The 18,542-nt window shown below is 46.2% G+C and overlaps 1 long non-coding RNA gene across 3 annotated transcripts in view; it reads right to left on the bottom strand.

The window, feature by feature from the left end:
- Positions 1 to 308: 308 nt before the first annotated feature.
- LOC104695883 overlaps positions 309 to 18,542 on the bottom strand; it is a 38,257-nt gene continuing 20,023 nt past the window's right edge. For 2 of the 3 annotated variants that reach the window (XR_005601910.1, XR_005601912.1), the window contains 2 exons: positions 14,770 to 14,847; positions 9,409 to 11,146 (listed from right to left, as the gene is read on the bottom strand). This is a non-coding gene — a long non-coding RNA (uncharacterized LOC104695883). Of the gene's footprint in view, positions 679 to 9,408; positions 11,147 to 14,769; positions 14,848 to 18,542 lie in introns of those variants that run through there. The other variant, XR_005601911.1, reaches the window with a different exon arrangement.

The raw sequence follows: 18,542 nt of genomic DNA, 5'->3' as shown, positions 1-18,542 counted from the left end.
CCATATTTGAATTGATAACAAAACTCCTTCTAAAGATGGGAATTTGTCTTTTACAACCTTTTCCTGCGTTTTCCTGGTGAAGCACCCCCAGCACAGCAACCCCAGCTCACTCTCAGCTTTATTTTGCCATTTTCCAACACATCTGAGACATTTTGGGAGCAGCCAGAGTGCCCTGTGCCAGGCTCTGGGTGGGCACAAGCCCAGCCTGATGTAAACTCAGTTTTGTCTGAGCTTTTGCTATTCCTAAACTCTGAAGTGACACCTCCAGAGGGAATTCCAGCTTTCCCACACACGGCTGATGTCCAAGACCTCCGGAAAACATCGGGGTTTTCTTGATTTCCAAACAAAATGAGGCAGAAGGAATTTTCAGAGCAATTTTTAATTTGCTGCTCAGTGTCCTGCCCGCACCCATGGACTCTTCTCCCTGGGTGACTTATGGTCTCCAGCTCCAAAAAGTCCTGGAGAGGTCAAATTCACCCCGTCCACATCTGGTGGTGGGATAATGGGAATGGGGCACCATGGACATAAACTGAGGTGTAACAGGGGAGAAATGTTTGTGTTTCTTTCCCAGTGTTGCTCCTGAGATTTCCTTCCCCAAGTTCCTGGTATTGTCTGGAGGGATCATTCCATGACCAAGAGTTTTTTTCCAGAACCAGCATCCCTGGCTTTTTCCTTCCTCTGAAATGGGAAAAGATGGAGAGAAGTGGTGAATTCAAATTTACAGATTCTTATTTTTTTTTTAAAGCAGAGGAGTCATTCATAGGGATTGGTCATTAATTCATGGAATTCTCATGGAATCAAAGAGCCATGGAGTGGTTTGGGTTGGAAGGGACCATAAATGCCATCCACTTCCACCAGGGACACCTCCCACTGTCCCAGGCTGCTCCCAGCCCCAATGTCCAGCCTGGCCTTGGGCACTGCCAGGGATCCAGGGGCAGCCCCAGCTGCTCTGGCAATTCCAGCCCAGCCCCTCCCCACCCTCCCAGCCAGCAATTCCCAATTCCCAATCTCCCATCCAGCCCTGCCCTCTGGCACTGGGAAGCCATTCCCTGGCTCCTGTCCCTCCATCCCTTGTCCCCAGTCCCTCTGCAGCTCTCCTGGAGCCCCTTTAGGCCCTGCAAGGGGCTCGGAGCTCTCCCTGGAGCCTTCCCTTCTCCAGGTGAACACCCCCAGCTCTCCCAGCCTTTCCTCCCAGCAGAGTTTATATTTTCTGTTCTCTTTAAAGGAAAAAATATTCACAACAAGAAGTAAAAAGTCCCCAACAACCGTGAATGGCTTTAAAAATCCTATTTTCCTTTTCCTCCCTCAAAAATGAAGGTTTTATTGCTTCTTCTGGTCAGGCCTGAGGCAGGATTTGCTGTTTGAAAACAAACTGCCAGCAGCCTCCAGCAAAGACAAGCTGCAGCCTCTGGTTTCTTCCAGCTGCCTGTGATTTCCTTGCCTTTGTAAATATTTTTCCCAAGCAAGAAATTCCGCAGGATTCCTTTGATCAGCCTCACATTCCTGCACAATCCGTTGGGGAATGCCAGGTAGGATTTGGAACCGGGTCCAGGAAGGAAATGGGGCTCAGGGAAGAGTGATTTTGGAGGGGGGTTTATCCCATCTAATCATGGGATGTTCCCATTTTTATGGGATGTTCCCATAATAGATGATCCCGTCTAATTATGGGATGTTCCTCCTTAAATCCTTAATGCAGTGAATTTTGGGAATATTGATGACATTTCCTATTTGTCAGGAGGCAGCTCTGTGTCTTTCCTGAAAGGAAGGAAGTGAGGGTTGCCTCCAGTGTCCATGGAAATGTTTTCCAGGTCCCGGTGCTGAGGAGCAGAGTTGGGAAAATCTCTTGGAGAGCATCAAGTGCCAGCCAGGATCCAGTGGAGGATGCGGGGAGGAGGTGGGAAAAGGATTTGATTTTAAATGTGGGTTCCTAAATCCATCCCAGAGCTCAGAGGAGGAGCAGGGTGGGATTTTGGGGTTTCCCATGCAGGATCAGGAATTAGACTGATGATCCCTGCGAAACCAGCTCAGGTTATTCCATGATTCTGTGATTCGTTGGAGAGTCAGTTCATGCCAAAAAAAGGTGTTTTCTCTCCCGGTTTTTTTTGGAAATTCCTAAGAATTCCTGCTCAGAACAGCTGGTTCCATGAAAAGCCAGTGAAGTGGTGGCAGCTGCAGGCACAATCCTGCCAGGAATGCCGGTGATCCCGGCTACGCCTGGGACTGATGGCTCATCTGGGCTCCCATCCACCCTCTGTGCCTCAGTTCCCAGCTTTCTCCATCCTGACGGAGCTGGAGAGGGATCTGGAGGGAGCTCCCATCTCCTCCTGCTGCCCTAGGCCAAAACAGCTTTTCCTTAGCACACAGATCCAACACTGGAGCGTGGATCTTCATCTGGGAGAAACTCTGGATGGAGGCAAAAGGCACAGCCAGCTTCCCAAAAATCATAAACCAGTCTGGAAAAGGTTTGGAGAAAAAAAGGGAGCAAATATTAACCACGGGTGAGCTTCTGGCTTATATTCCCCTTTTCCCTGATTTCTAGGACCCATGGAGCATTCCAGGGATGCTCCAGGGCAGGAAATATGGATGGCTCCAGACATTAGGAATTTTTGGTTTACTAATCCCAGAATGCCAGGATGGGTCAGGCTGGAAGGGACCTCAGAGGGTCACTGGTGCCACTCCCTGCTCCAGCAGGGCCATCCCAGAGCCCAGGGCACAGGAGCGTGTCCAGAGGGCTCTGGAATATCCCAGGGAGGAGGCTCCAGCCCCTCTCTGGGCTCTGTTCCAGCCCGGGCCCTGCCCAGGGCAGCAGTTCTGCCTCCTGTGCAGGGCAATTGCCGGGCTCAGGCCCTGCCCGTGGCTCTGGTGCCACTGCCGGGCCCCGGAGCAGATTCCAGTTCAGTTCAGGGCGATTTCTTTGCTGTTTGGGAAAAACGATGCCCCAAATTCCACACCGAAACAGACCTGGCTCAGTGGTTGTGCCCAGCTGTTTAAGACCAGAATTAAATCTTGAGGTTCCACGGAAAGCCTCAAAAAATTGCTCTTTTTAAGATCTCCAGCCTCTTCTGGAAACCAAAGCAGGAACTATTAACCAACAGGAATGTGCAGTGTGGGCCCTAAATCACCCAGATTGCTGCGGGTTTGCACTTCTGCTCAGCAGCTCGGCCCCGCTGCCTCCCCAAAATATGCCAAGTGCTGCTCCTGCAGCAGCTGAGGCAGCACAATCCTCCTGATGGCCCCTCTGCCGCCCTTCGTTCTGCTCCAGCTGCTCCCGAGGCTTCATTTGTTCCACCCCTTGCTCCATTAAGGATTTTATCCCAATTACTGAGGCTCCCCATCCTGCTGGAAATGGAATCTCAAAGTTTTTCCCTCACGGGGGTTGGGAGTGGAACTTCCTCAGCCTGGGAGAGCTCAGAGCCCCTTGCAGGGCCTAAAGGGGCTCCAGGAGAGCTGGAGAAGGACTGGGGACAAGGGATGGAGGGACAGGAGCCAGGGAATGGCTTCCCAGTGCCAGAGGGCAGGGCTGGATGGGAGATTGGGAATTGGGAATTGCTGGCTGGGAGGGTGGGGAGGGGCTGGGCTGGAATTGCCAGAGCAGCTGGGGCTGCCCCTGGATCCCTGGCAGTGCCCAAGGCCAGGCTGGACATTGGGGCTGGGAGCAGCCTGGCACAGTGGGAGGTGTCCCTGCCAGGGCAGGGCTGGCACTGGGTGGGCTTTAAGGTCCCTTCCAATCCAAATCTTCCTGGAATTCCAAGATTCTCTGAAACTTGGTGTCTGTGGCCCTGCAGAGCAAAGGGAGAGCAGGGGACTGCAGAGTTCATTTCACTCCCTCAATCAATATCTAATCAAAACCTAATAAAAATGGACAAATCTCTAATTGCGTTTTGCACCGGGTTTCCTTTCATGGCCAGAGTCAATATTCCAACAATAAAGCTGATCCCAGAATAAACCTGGATTATCAAATACGTTTGGTTTGTTGGATAAATGAATCATCAAGCCCTCGATAATCCCAGCAGCTCACGCAGATTTGTGCAGCACTGCAAACAAAAGGCGCAGTTCCATCTTTATTTACCTAAATGCTCATTAATTTTTCCTTCCTTTCCTCCTCCTTCTGAGACTTCTCCACCCACTCTTGGAAAATCAAAGCATTTTAACACCTTTTCCCCTCCTTCCTGCACAGTTCAGTGCCTTTGCCCATGTGGGGCTGCTGGAGCTGAGTTAATTTTTAACAGGAAGCCCCACAATGTCTGAGGTGGTTTGGAGACCCCCAAAGATCATCCCAGCTCCATCCTGTCCATGAAGTTTCCCCAGATCATGGATCTTGGATCCTCTGGTACCACCTCTCAGGCAGGGAAGTGGACGAATTTTGGCTTTATTAGCAATTAAAAGTGGTGTTTGTGCATTCCAGGGGCAAGGAATTCCAGCCTGGATGGAACAGATGTCATGGATTGGTGGAACATCCCCCAAAATGCACCAGACTTGGGGCAGGACACCCAGCACCGGGGTTTGGGGCTTGGGATGAGGTTCTGTTCCTCAGGATGGCTGGAATTCCTTGTTCCCAGCTAGTTTTCCGAGGGCTCCGGTTCACTGGGTAAATGAACAAGTTTTGGGAGCTGCAGAAACTGAAATCTGGCTGAGGGGACACGTCTGGTTTCATTCGTGTTCTGAAGAACAAAATCTCGGGTTTTGAGCTCAGATTTGAGGCCGTGTTGCTCTGATGAAAATAATGTAAAATAAAAAATATAACATATAAAAAAAATTTATAAAATATAAAATATAACATATAAAATATTATATAAAATAAAGTATAAACTATAAACTATAAAATATTAAATACTAAATATAAAATACAATATAAAATATAAAATATCCAATATTAAATATAAAATATAGAGTATAAAATAAAATATAATATAAAACATGATATATATATTAAATATAAAATATAAATTATAAAATATAAAACATAAAGTCTAATATAAAATATAAAATATAAAATACAAAATATAAAATATAATATAAAATATTACATATTAAATATGAATTATAGAGTATAAAATATAAAATATAAAATATAACATATAACATATAAAGTATAAAATATAAAATATAATATAATATAAAATATATACTATAAAATAGAAAATATGAAATATATAATATAATATGAAATATAATACAGAATAAAAATATTAAATATCGTAAAAATATTTTGAATATAAAATATGAAATATAAGATTTAACATATAACAGAAAATAAAAGTATAGAATAAAATATAAAATATTAAATATAATATAGAATATAGTATAAAAATATAAATATTAAATATAAAACACAAAATAGAAAATAAAATATAAAATACAAAATAGAAAATATAATAAAAATATAAAATATAAAATATAAAATATATCAGCTTTTCCCTGTTCCATTGATATCCCTGAAACCAAATCCTTCTCCTCTGCTGAGCCCAACATTTCCTCACTTAACACCTCGGAACTCGATGCAATCTCGTGTTTGGCTTTGGAAAATTTAGGGAAGGTCAACGTTTAGGGAGAGATGAGGGATCACATCTGGCGGAGCTGAAGCAGGGGCTGCAACAACGGATAAATGACGGATAAATCCCATCCATCCCAGCAAGGAGAGCCCCTGGCGGCTCCTCACAAACTTCCCAAAAGCTCAGACACACAAAAAGCTCACAACATCCGAAGTTACTTAAAATAATCTGAGGAAAAAAAGCTAAAACCAGAGTGGACAAATCCCCAGCTGCTTTATAATCCCATTTTTTGGGGGATTTGTGGAACAACCTGCTGCTGCCGTGTGCCATAACCACATGCCCACCAACTTCAGAGCTCTTGAGGGGCTTGAATATTCCGATATTTAATGAGGCTCCCAATTAAGCCGAAGCATGGCCATTAGTGCTGCCGTCTCTCCCAGAAACCGGAGGGATTTGAGTCCCTGACTCATTAGGACCTCGACATGTAAAGCCTGAGTGGGGTTGGAAAATAAAAAGAGAGAAAAAGAAGTTCCTTGGTGCTGTTCTGATGGAAAAGAGGGGATTAGGAAGGGTGGGACAGGAGGGCTGGGGACAGAATTCCTTGGGGAGTGAAGAAAGCGAGGCAGGGATCGTTCCACGGGTGAGGACATGGAAAAATTGGGAAAATCTTGGCCTCTGCAATTTGCATCTCCCTGGATGGAGCCAGATCCATTCCAAGTTTCAAAGGAAAGTTGTTCAGCCTGGAGAAGAGAAGGATCCAGGGAAAACTCAGGGCCCCTTTCAGAGCCTAAAGGGGATCCAGGAGAGCTGGAGAGGGACTGGGGACAAGGGATGGAGGGACAGGACACAGGGGATGGCTTTAAGATCGAAAAGGGGAGATTAGGTTGGATCTTGGGAATTGGGAATTGCTGGCTGGGAGGGTGGGATAGGGGTGGGCTGGAATTGCCAGAGCAGCTGGGGCTGCCCCTGGATCCCTGGCAGTGCCCAAGGCCAGGCTGGACATTGGGGCTGGGAGCAGCCTGGCACAGTGGGAGGTGTCCCTGCCCATGGAAAAGGGGGTGGGATGGGATGGGCTTTAAGGTCCCTTCCAACCCAAACCAGTCTGGATTCCAGCCCCACTGATGGGTTTAGGGGAACTTATTTCTAAAGCAGCAGCAGCCAAAGCAGGAAAATGATGTTCCAAGGAAATTTCCAAGGAACAGGGACCACGGATGTGCCTCGTGCCCCCTCTGAGCCTGTGGGAACAAATCTGGCCGGGACACTGTGACAGCAACGCCGACATGAGGTGGAGACTTGACTGCAGCCCTCCATCCAAAGCTGACTCCTTGGAAATGTTGGAAGTGGACACAAATTGTGCATCGTGGATCTGCTCCCAGCCAACGTCGTGTGAGCAGCACCAATTCCATGTGCTGCTGGATTTTGGGAATGTGTTGACCAGAATTCCTTTTCAGAGCTCATTTCTTCAGGATGAGGCCCATGGCACCAAATACCAACAACCCGTTGGGAATTCCAAAGACTCCATCTCCCAGGACAGGCGTTATTCCAGGTGGAACCACCCTCTGTGACAACATCTCGTGGAACTTCCCCCTCCCAGACATTGTTTTGCTCTTTCCTCACGGAATAAATCGTCTTTTGGGATCTTAAACCACTTCCTGGCCTCGGAGCTCTCATCTTTTATTGACTGAAGCCCTGCTGATGGCTCTGAGGACAGCAATAAATATTTGCAGTCTGGATTGACTCGAATTTATTGCAAAAAATTTGGAAACCTTGGGTTTGGAGGATTCAAAAACCCAATTCAACAATCCAAACAAAGCTGGATTTGTGTGTGGGGTTTTTTTAATGTTAATCCTCCAAATTATTAATATGGACAGGCCGTGGTGGTGGGGGCAGAAATTCCTTCTGTTCAATGATAAATAAAGACATGTTTAAATACGTATAAGATAAAGCAATTAAATTAATATTATTTGAATATAATTAAAAGTCCAGCTGAGCATGTTCAGGTTATTCACTGCCCACAGCTGCTGCTCACCACCCCACGGGTGCATGGACACCAGATTTTAAATGAGCTGAGTGTTTAAATACTCAAAGTCTGAATTAAAAAATCGGATGAAAAGAATCCTTTTTATATCTCTTTATATTAGTAAGAAGTGTTATGGAAGGGACAATTGTTTTATTTGTACTAAAAGGGAGCAGTATGGAATAAAGGGAGAGGTCCATTTCACAGAATTCCTGAAGGATTTGGGTGGGAAGGACATTAAATCCCATCCCATTCCCTGCCATGGCAGGGACACCTCCCACTGTGCCAGGCTGCTCCCAGCCCCAATGTCCAGCCTGGCCTTGGGCACTGCCAGGGATCCAGGGGCAGCCCCAGCTGCTCTGGCAATTCCAGCCCAGCCCCTCCCCACCCTCCCAGCCAGCAATTCCTGCCTAATATCCCCCCCAAATCTCCCCTTTTCCAATTTGAAGCCATTCCCTGGCTCCTGTCCCTCCAGGCCTTGTCTCCAGTCCCTCTCCAGCTCTCCTGGAGCCCCTTCAGGCCCTGCAAGGGGCTCGGAGCTCTCCCTGGATCCTTCTCTCCTCCAACCTTTCCATCTGCAAAAGCCAAACCGAGACATTCCCTAAATCCCATTTTTTGGGTGTGTCCGGGTATCCCTGCAGGCCCAGTTCAAGGCTGGAACATTCCCTGGGATCTGCAAACAACACCGAAAAAATTCCAGGTATCCCAAAGCAAGGTCAGATCTTCCCACAGAGCAATGTGGGCATGGATTTATCACATCCATGGGGCGGGAGGACCAAGAGGGAAAAGAAGAAGGGAGGAAGAAAGGAAGGGAGGGAAGACATCTCTCGTAGGATATCGATGGATTGAGCATCCCACAGGTGGTTTTTCCATATGTTTTTTGCTTTTTCCCTGATCTCTTCATGCCTTTCAGGCTGTCCCACCTAAAAATTTTCCCTGACATGGACAACGAGGCTGCTGGAAAAGGTCTTCTTTTCCTGCACTCTCCCACTACTGGCAGGAGTGAGGGATGTGGAATTACTTCCCAATTTTCTGCAATAAAAATTCCTCTCTGGGCAGCCACAGAGCTCTGAGTTGTGCTTTCCCAGGATATTTCAGGAGGCATCAAACAATATCAAACCTCAGGGCTATTTAAGCAAATACCAGGGAAATAATTGCTGGCAATTCCCTGGCAGCTCCCAGCAAGATTCCTGGGAAGTTAAAACAAATATTGGATGTACAGAAAACACAACAAAACCTCTGTGTTTATGATGCCAATTTTTAAACAGTTTCCTTGCTCTCACTTATATTTAAATGTAGGGAATAAATGGATGTAACTAAGATTCCCAATGTAGGGAATAAATGGATTTAAATAAGATTTCCTGTGTAATATATCCATGATGCAACTTTTTTATTCCTTTATTTGAGCAGGAACTTGCTGGACGGATGGAGTTGATTTTTCCTGCCAGGAGTAGGGAAGAAAATATGGCTCAGGCCTTTCCAAACCTTATCAGCGAATAGTCTGGGATGTTTCCAGCTGTGGATGGGAAAATTCCACTGCTCCTGAGGCTAAAATCCAGCACGGGATGAGGGTGAGGCTGTGTGCAACCAGCCAGGGAAATGGGATGTGATCCACAGGAAAACGTGGTGATAAATCCAATAATTACTGATTTTTAAGGAACCTGACAGGCAGCCTTGTCCCAAGAAATCCTCCTGTTCCGGAAAGGGGGTCAGGCTCTGCAATCTCCACTTGTTTGATCCGGCTGCAGCATCTTTTAAATGAGCTCTGAAATCAACTCTGCTCCAGCTGGGATTTGAAGTGGAATTCCCTGGAAGTGTCCAAGGCCGGGTTGGATGGGGCTTGGAAGAACCTGGGATAGTGGAAGGTGTCCCTGCCTATGGAAGGGGGTGGAACAGGATGGGATTTAACATCCCTCGATTCCAAACCATTCCATGATTCCGTGATTCACCAAGTGCTCTGATCCTCATTCCTGACCAGTGGGAATTCCGTGATCCAGGTAAAACTGGCTGTACCCACTGATATTTCCCTACAAAGGTCACCAACAACCTGCTAAAGGTTTTCAGTTTTGTGGATAAGAAATTCCAGTACCTTGGACAAGTCCCTGCTGCCCAGCTCGGGAATAGAATGTTCGACCAGGTGGAAATAATGGAAATTTTCCATAATTTCCTGACAGGAGGGGGCAGCCGGGGGGGTCGGGCTCTGCTCCCAAGGAACAGGGATAGGAGGAGACGGAACGGCCTCAGGCTGGGCCAGGGGAGGCTCAGGGTGGATATTTGGGAAAATTTCTTCATGGAAAGGGTTATCAGAAGTGTTATTGTTGTCCCACCTCCCAAACCTGACCAAATCCATAGAATGAGATTCCAACATGCACTTCCCAAACTCCCGGACATCCAGAGCTGGGAAGAAGCTCCTCATGGAGTGGGAAGTGAGGGAGAGGTGCAGGGAAAGCTGGAAATTTAAACCTTTGTCCTTTCTGAAGGGCCACACGACATTTTTGGCTGTTCCCAAAGTGGAACCAGGGCTGGAAAAGTTGGATCAAATATTCCCTTTATTTTTGGTCGTTTGGCTGGCATCAGATTCCCGAAGCACAACAAGGCTTTCCAACATGGAATTATGGAAGTGCCGTTGCTCCCGCAGCAGCTGGAGCAAGGAAAAGCAGCAGGGTCATGTTGGGGTTTATGGAATCCACTTATTTCCTGTCCTTAGGAATTTTATCCGAGTGCACCGGGAGCCTTCAGGGTGCAGGAAGTCACTTCTGTCCTTTTTGTTGGGAAAAGCCAAGTTCCAGATTCCTGTGGCCAGGAGGGGTGGATGAGCATGGGAGATGTGTCCCACAGATCCCACCAAACTGGGAAAAATGGGAAGCTTTTGTCGCTCTTTTTCCCCCTCATGCTTCCAGGATAACAATTTAACGGAGCTTTTCCAGGAGGGATTAAGGATGTTTTCTGTGTCTGATTTGTCCCACGAATCCCACCAAACCGAGAAAAACGGGATGCGTTTGTTGCTCTTTGTTTTCCCCTACTCCCAGGATAACAATTTAACTGAGCTTTTCCAAGAGGAATTACGGATGTTCCCTATGTTTGCCCGAGTCAGCTCGGATGGAGGGAGTCACGATTCCTGCTTTTACGTTTCCTTGGGTTTTTTTCCCTAAAATTTTATATATTATTATGATTCCACCTTCCAAACCTGAACAAACCCATAGAATGATATTCCAATAGGCACTCCCATATTCCCGGAGCTGGGAAGAGCTCCTCATGTGGAGGGAAGGGAGGGAAAGGTTCTGTCACAGCACCCAGGAAAAATCCCCCGGAATTAATTCCATGGATGCAGAACTGGCGACTGCTTCCCATGGCAGCTTTTCCAGCATCCCAATCTCCCTCAGCCCCAGGAAATGTGCATTATAATCCCCTTCTAGGAATAAAAATATCCGGCATTATAATCTGCTCATGCTCTCTCTTCATCCCTGGATTTGGGAGAACAGAATAAAGCGAACACGTTTTATACAAATAAACAAAATGACTCACCCAGTAACCCGGGATTAATCTGGAACATTGCTATTCTGGGATGTGCCACGGAATGAAGGGAACCTTTAGATGAGAGGACTTGGAAAGGTCAGGAGTGAGGATTGGGATGCAGCTGCCAGGAGGAGGGAAAGGAACGATTCTGAGCAGAGGTAAAACAAAACAGAAGGAAAGGTTTTTAAAAAGAAATAAAAATAGGAAAGGAGGTGCAGGAAATAAACTGGGATTTGGGAAAATCATCCTCAGCAGAGGAATTTCACCACATTCAGATATCTTGGGGTTTGGTCCCAGACAGAATCATGGAATTATTTAGGTTGGAAAAGCCCTCCAAGAGCATCAAGTCCAAGCTGTGACCAGTCCCCACCTTGTCAGCAGCCCAGAGCACTGAGTGCCACCTCCAGGCATTCCTTGGACACTTCCAAGAAAGGGCTGGAGCCACTTTTCCCAATCTTTAGGAGTTCCTTATTGATCTTTGAAATTCTCCTGAAAAACTGGTAAAAAAGTATTGCCTTCATCCTTTGGACACCTCCAAGAAAGAATTGAAGCCACTTTTCCTAATCTTTAAGAGTTCCTTATTGGTATTTTCAATTCCCCCAAAAGAAGAAATGATTCCCTTTATCCCTCTGGATGAGGCTTGGAACAAGCTGGGATGGCAGAACCCATGGCAGGGCATGGAATGAGATGATCTCTTCCAACCCAAACCATCCTGGGATTCTGGGATTCCATGACCTTCTGTTATTTCCTGGTGCTCCGAACACCTTGGAGAAGAAAAGGGATAAAAAGCCAGGTAGGGCACATTTGTATGGGCAATTATGACCCCTAATTTACCGCTGTAATTATGATGAGAGTGCATTAAAATCATGTAATTTGCATGCATAATGAGCAATTAGGGGTGTGTGGGGATACGATCGGAGCACTTCCACGTTGAACCCTAGAATCTGTGTAAATATTTTCCACAGTTTTCACAGGATTTACTCGTTTTACCCTCACAAGAGTCCTCAGCGTCCTACAAAACCCCACTGTTTTGTATAAATATAAATATAAATCTAAATATTTAATATAATATGTATTTATATTTATATTTATTATTTATTGTTATATTTATATTTGTTATAGTTATAGTTTTACTTTTTATTTTTGTTTTTATTTTTATTTTTAAATTTTTAAAATTTTTTAATTTTAATTTTAATTTTTATTTTTATTTTTATTTTTATTCTTTAAAATTTTTTATTTTTATTTTATTTTAATTTTTGGTTTATTTTTATATTTTTATTTTTATTTTTATTTTTGTTTTTAAAATTTTTATTTTTATTTTTATTTTTATTTTTATTTTTGTTTTTTAAATTTTTATTTTTATTTTTATTTTTATTTTTGTTTTATTTTTATTTTTATTTTTATATTTTTATTTTTATTTTTATTTTTAGGTTTTCCTTCCCAAGGAACCAAAATGCTGCATTTTCCTCATGGAAAACCCACGGAAGGAAGGCAAATCATTCTGGATTTCCTGGAAATAACTTGGTAAAATTGAATTTTGGTGGATTTGCTCCTCCAGCTGTGGGCAGTGCTGGGCAATCTCTGGTTGTTGTGTTAGAAAATCCCAATTTAAAGGTGATTTACCAACATGAAGAATGATCCATGGAGCCTGATCCTCGTGTTTATTTATTCCAGAGGATTATCAAATCCACATTATCCCTTGTTTATCTGTAATTAGGCCGGAGCAAGGTTTGCTTCATTCATGTTCTCGTTCCACCCATTTTCCAAAGTGTCACCTTAATCCGCTGTAATTACTGAGCGCTTCACACATCCAGTGGCTTTTGAAACCCATTAAAAATCCAATTAATGCAAAACCTTGGGAATTCCTGCCTTGCTGGGGCACTGCCTGCAGCCCTTGGCTTGGGAGTGAAGTGCTTTGGCTTTGACGCCGTGCTCTGCAAGGATCACTCGTTTCTCGAAAGGCTCGTCAGCCCCCGCTGCAGAGCTGCTGCTAATTGGGCGCTTGAATTTCATGAGCTTCCCAAGCAAAACTTTGGGATTGAATTTCGAGTTGAGCCAAGTTGGATAAAGTCGGATCTTTGCTCCTGTTTATCTGCTCCTGCCTCTGGTCACGCTCCCAAGAAAGATCCTCAGTGTCCACATGCTCCAACCTGGATCTTGCTGTTCACAGAACACTGTGGCCACAATAAAATTCATCTTCCCACTTCAAATTCCATCATCTGCTCATCCAGAGGTTCCAGATATTTTCCCACACCTCCCCAAACATCTTTCTTACAGCACCTGCAGAGTTTACTGCCCCACCCATGGTTTTGGTGTCCATGATTTGGTTCCTCTCCACAATTATTCCCATGGTTTTGGTGTCCATGATTTTCCTCCTCTCCACAATTATTTCCATGGCTTTGGTGTCCATGATTTGCCTTCTCTCCACAATTATTTCCATGGTTTTGGTGTCCATGATTTGGTTCCTCTCCACAATTATTTCCATGGTTTTGGTGTCCATGATTTGGTTCCTCTCCAAATTTTTCCATGGTTTTGGTGTCCATGATTTGGGTTCCTCTCCACAATTATTTCCATGGTTTTGGTGTCCATGATTTGGTTCCTCTCCACAATTATTTCCATGGTTTTGGTGTCCATGATTTGGTTCCTCTCCACAATTATTTCCATGGTTTTGGTGTCCATGATTTGGTTCCTCTCCACAATTATTTCCATGGTTTTGGTGTCCATGATTTGGTTCCTCTCCACAATTATTTCCATGGTTTTGGTGTCCATGGTTTGGTTCCTCTCCCTGGTTATTTCCTTGCCTTCCTGACCTACGCAGGAGCAGCAAGCTCAGCTTATTCCCTCTCCATCCTTCACTCTGTCCTTGGCCAGCACCTCCAAACTCAATAATCCCATTGTCCCCACCTCTCCAGAGAGTTTTTTCCCTCCTCTGGCCAAACCTCAGGATTGCAGTGAACCTGTTTCCATGGGATCACGATCAGCAGGGATCCAAATAAAAGGTTGGCCCCTCCTAATATTTGGGAACAGCCCCCCAGTCCTTCTCACTGGCTGAAGGAGAATCACAGAACCATGGAATGGTTTGGGTTGGAAGGGACCTCAAAGCTCATCCCATTTCCACCCCCTGCCATGGGCAGGGAGACCTTGCACTGTCCCAGGTTGCTCCAAGCCCCATCCAACCTGGCCTGGAATATTCCCAGGCCTTTTCCAACCCTAATGATCCTAAGATGCCATGATTCCGACATCACTTCCGTGTGCAGAAGTGGTTGTGGAAAACCAGACCTCGATACTGTTGGCACAATCCTGGGAATTAGGAAGGAGTGAGGTTGGATTGATGAAACCTCTCTATCACTGCCCTTAGCAGCAGGACAGAGGGAGGAGAAAAAATGAAGGAAAGAACTCATTTTGGGATTCTTGGAGTTGTCCTGTGCAGGGCCAGGAGTTGGAGTTGATGATCCTTGTGAATCCCTTCCAACTCAGGGTATTCCATATTTAGGGAGAGGGTGATTTCCTAGGACACATCACTGATTCCAGGCACTGAAAGGGACTCGATGCTGACAGAGCAACCTGAAAATCCTTTTAAATTCTTATTTTCCCTGATTAAACTGATTCTCACAGAGGATAAACAAAATGTTGGGAGAAAACTCTATTTCAGCTGTTTTCCGAATGAAGAGTTGCTCAGCTACGGTGGTGTTGTGTCCCAAAGGTCCCAGAGAATCAAACAGATTGCATCCCAAAATATTTCACCTGGAAAAGGCATCAGAGTTGGCATTATCAGTGCTGTTGTACCCTTTAGTGTGGAGGTCCAGATCTTTTCCAGGTGTCCTGGAAAAAAAAAAAAAAAGAGATTTAAAATAAAGTTAGACTGGACCCCTTATCATAAAAAAGGGATTTGAGGAATTGGAAAGATTGGGGAGAGATGTCTGAGCTGATCCAGGGATTTTCACTGGTGTCCAGTGGTCTGTCCATGCCAAGGAGGGGGTATCTGGGACAGATGGGATGGGAAAAGGTCGAAATTCAGGGAAGACGGGCAGAGCTTTATTCCTATTCCATAAAATTTTTCCAGGTGGCTCCCAAAGTATGAGGAGAGCCATGAGAGGCTGGAGCCCCTCTGCTCTGGAGCCAGGCTGGGAGAGCTGGGAATGTTCACCTGGAGAAGGGAAGGATCCAGGGAGAGCTCCGAGCCCCTTGCAGGGCCTAAAGGGGCTCCAGGAGAGCTGCAGAGGGACTTGGGAGCAACAGAAGCACCTGGAAAAGCCCTGGGAAGAACTGGGATATTGCTCCAATGGCCAATTCCCTCTTTAAAAACGAGCAACATCAGGGTCCTATTTCCAATCCGAATTTCCTTGTCCAGCTTCACCTTCCAGCCACTGACAGGTATTTTTTCCCTGCTCCCTTTTTCAGGATTTATGTCCCCTCTCCCAATAATTTTTCCGTGTAGGAATCCCTGGATTGTGTCCTAGTGAACTCTTCCCCTTCCCTTTGTCCAGCTGAACACTCAGAGCTGCTCTGGGCTCTCCCTGGAAGCGAGGAAGCTCCAGGACATGATTATTTTGTGGAATTCCGTAAATAAGAGGCTCCTTTGAGAATGCTGAGGGGGCACAAGGCGTGGAGAGGATTTAAGTGGCACATCCCTGATTTCTGCAGGCAGCGATTAGGGAATACTGACAGGGTTGGAAGGAAAATCCCATTAATGGAGGAGGTGTTCACCCCAGGAATGACCCCGCAACCTGGCTGCCCTTAATGAGGGCTGAGGAGCAAACTGCAGCCACAAACTGCAGGAAAATATTCCTGGAGCCGAGACAGGGAGCTCTGGGATCGATCAAACGGCTCACGGAGAGTCTCGGCTCTGCCGCAGGAAAACTGCGGAGATAGAAAATTGGGGAAGCTGCTGGGAGGTCTCAGCATCACCTGGAGAATATTGAACATTGATTTCAGACACACAACATGGAATTGTAAATCTTGGAATGGTTTGGGATGGAAGAGAACTTAAATCCCATCCCATCCCACGCTCTTCCATGGGCAAGGACACCTCCCACTATCCCAGGCTGCTTCCAAGCCCCATCCAACCTGGCCTTGGACACTTCCAGGGATCCAGGGGCAGCCCCAGCTGCTCTGGGAATTCTATTCCAGGGCCTCCCCACCCTCCCAGCCAGGAATTCCTTCCCAATATCCCATCCATCCCTTCCCTCTGGCAGTGGGAAGCCATTCCCTGTGTCCTGCCCCTCCATCCCTTATCCAAAGTCCCTCTCCAGCTCTCCTGGAGCCCCATTTCCTGTCTGGAAAATGGCTCCAGGATAAAGCTATCGAGCACTCAGAGGAACCATCCATCCACCCACTGCTAAAAGCAAGGAATCCTTGGATCCCATAATCACGGAATGGTTTGGATTGGAAAGCACCTTAAAGCTCATCCCATTCCAGCCCCTGCCATGAGCAGGGATGTCACTCATTGGTCAATCAGATGGATCTCCCATCCCTGGTGGGACTCGGTTTTCCCAGAAAGATGCCAGACTTGGACTAAACCAAGAATTTCCCTGGATCAAAAAGAAGCCATGGGAAAGACACTTTGCAATTCCAGAGTTAATCCTAGAAAAGGTCCTAGGATGAAGTTTTATGTGGGAGAAAAATGATTTTAAAGAATTCTTTATTAATCCGAAACCAGACATTGCTCACGTGACACGTGACACGCTGCCACCACCAGCGTCCCCTGCCACCACCAGAGTCCCCTGAAAGGAGGACAAGGACAAAACCTGGATCATCCCCCTGGACAGCCTTGGTGAGTCCAGCTCAGCCCATGGAGCTGCCTCAGGAGATGTCACCGAGTCCCTTCTGGGGAGAACTTAAAACCTCCATCCCAAAGGCCCATAAATACACGGATTGATTTCCTTGGACCAGCATAAATCCCTGGAGTGAGCAGGGCCGTGCTGATTTACTTCCACCAGGAAATGGCCGATAAAATGATGTTTAATCACTGTCTCCCTCCTTTCATGGGACACTTGGATCATTCCCATGCTGTGACCGACAGCATGGACTTCTCCAAGTCCCCCCAGATGGGAGGAGGAGAAATGGCAGCATTGCCCACATCATTCCAGAGGGAACTTCCCTTGGGATATGTCTCATTTCCACCCTAATCTGGCTTTAAACTCCCACTTTTAGCCATTGCTTTCCCTTTCTGCCGTGTTAAACACTTGGAATCCAAAGCCAAGGGTTCTCTCAGGGTTTTGCTGTGCCTGGTGGCGATTGGGATGGGATGAGCAGCTGTGGCTGTTTCCTTGGGGACTGAGAAGGAAAAGGGGAATGAAAAGGAGAAAAGGGAAAGTAAAAATGGAAAAGGAAAATGGAACAGTGAAAGGGAAAAGGAAAGGGAAAAGGGAAAGGAGAGGGAAAGGGAAAGGGAAGGGGAAGGGAAACTCACATTTTTCCAGTACCTAAAGGGGGCTTATAAAAAGGAAGGAGAGGGACTTTTTACATGCACAGATAGTTCCAGAACAAGGGGGAATGGCTTCCCACTGCCAGAGGGCAGGGATGGATGGGATATTGGGAAGGAATTCCTGGCTGGGAGGGTGGGCAGGCCCTGGCACAGATTCCCAGAGCAGCTGGGGCTGCCCCTGGATCCCTGGCAGTGTCCAAGGCCAGGTTGGACACTGGGGCTTGGAGCAGTCTGGGATAATGGAAGATGCCCCTGCCATGGCAGGGCTGGGACTGGATGAGCTTTTCCATCCCAAACCATTGTGGGATTCCATGGAATGCTCCTCTGTGGCTGCCAGCAAAGGCTTCTCTTTAGGGCTGTGTGAAAACCCCTCTGGGAAGAGGCACAGAAGCTGAAAATTCCCTCGTCCTCACTGGAATCTGAACCGGACCAAAGTCAAGATCACATCCATCGGAAAGCCAAGTCCTTCATGCTCTGCCTGTGGAGTGGTGCTTTCCACATGGAGAGAGAAATTGGATCAACCTGTTCCCAGAGCCCAAACCTTAACCCAGTAAAGGGAAATAAAACCCCACACAAATAAATTGCTACAGTTGCAGTTCTTTTATTGGCAGGAATGAAAAATCCCACTCCAGCTATTCCGGTATTTGTTTTAAAGATAACTTGGTCCTTTAGGGAAGGAATTTGGAATAAACGGAGCAGATTTATCCAATGGCAGGGAAATATAAATCTTCCCTACTTAAGCAGAGCAAACATTCCCTGCTTTTCCTGCAGCCAGCCTGGAAAGCATCCTGAAGGGCATCACTCCCAAACTGGACTTGATTAAATCAAACCTGAACTGCTCCTTCCATGGGAAAACTGTTCAGGAAGAACCAGATTTTGGGATTTTTGTGGGATGAGGAGCCCTGAGCTGTGGTAGAGCACTTGTGCATCCCATGGACCTGTTGGCAAGAAACTCTGCAGGACACACAGAGAATCCCAAACTGGTTTGGGTTGGAACAGACCTTAAATCCCATCCCACTCCCTGCCATGAGACACCTTCCACTATCCCAGTGTGTGGAAAATCCCGCTGGGAAGAGCCAGTGTCCATAAA

The sequence above is a fragment of the Corvus cornix genome, chromosome 5 (assembly GCF_000738735.6).
Source record: "Corvus cornix cornix isolate S_Up_H32 chromosome 5, ASM73873v5, whole genome shotgun sequence".
NCBI lineage: Eukaryota > Metazoa > Chordata > Aves > Passeriformes > Corvidae > Corvus > Corvus cornix.
This window is presented reverse-complemented; position numbering and strand designations above follow the sequence as displayed.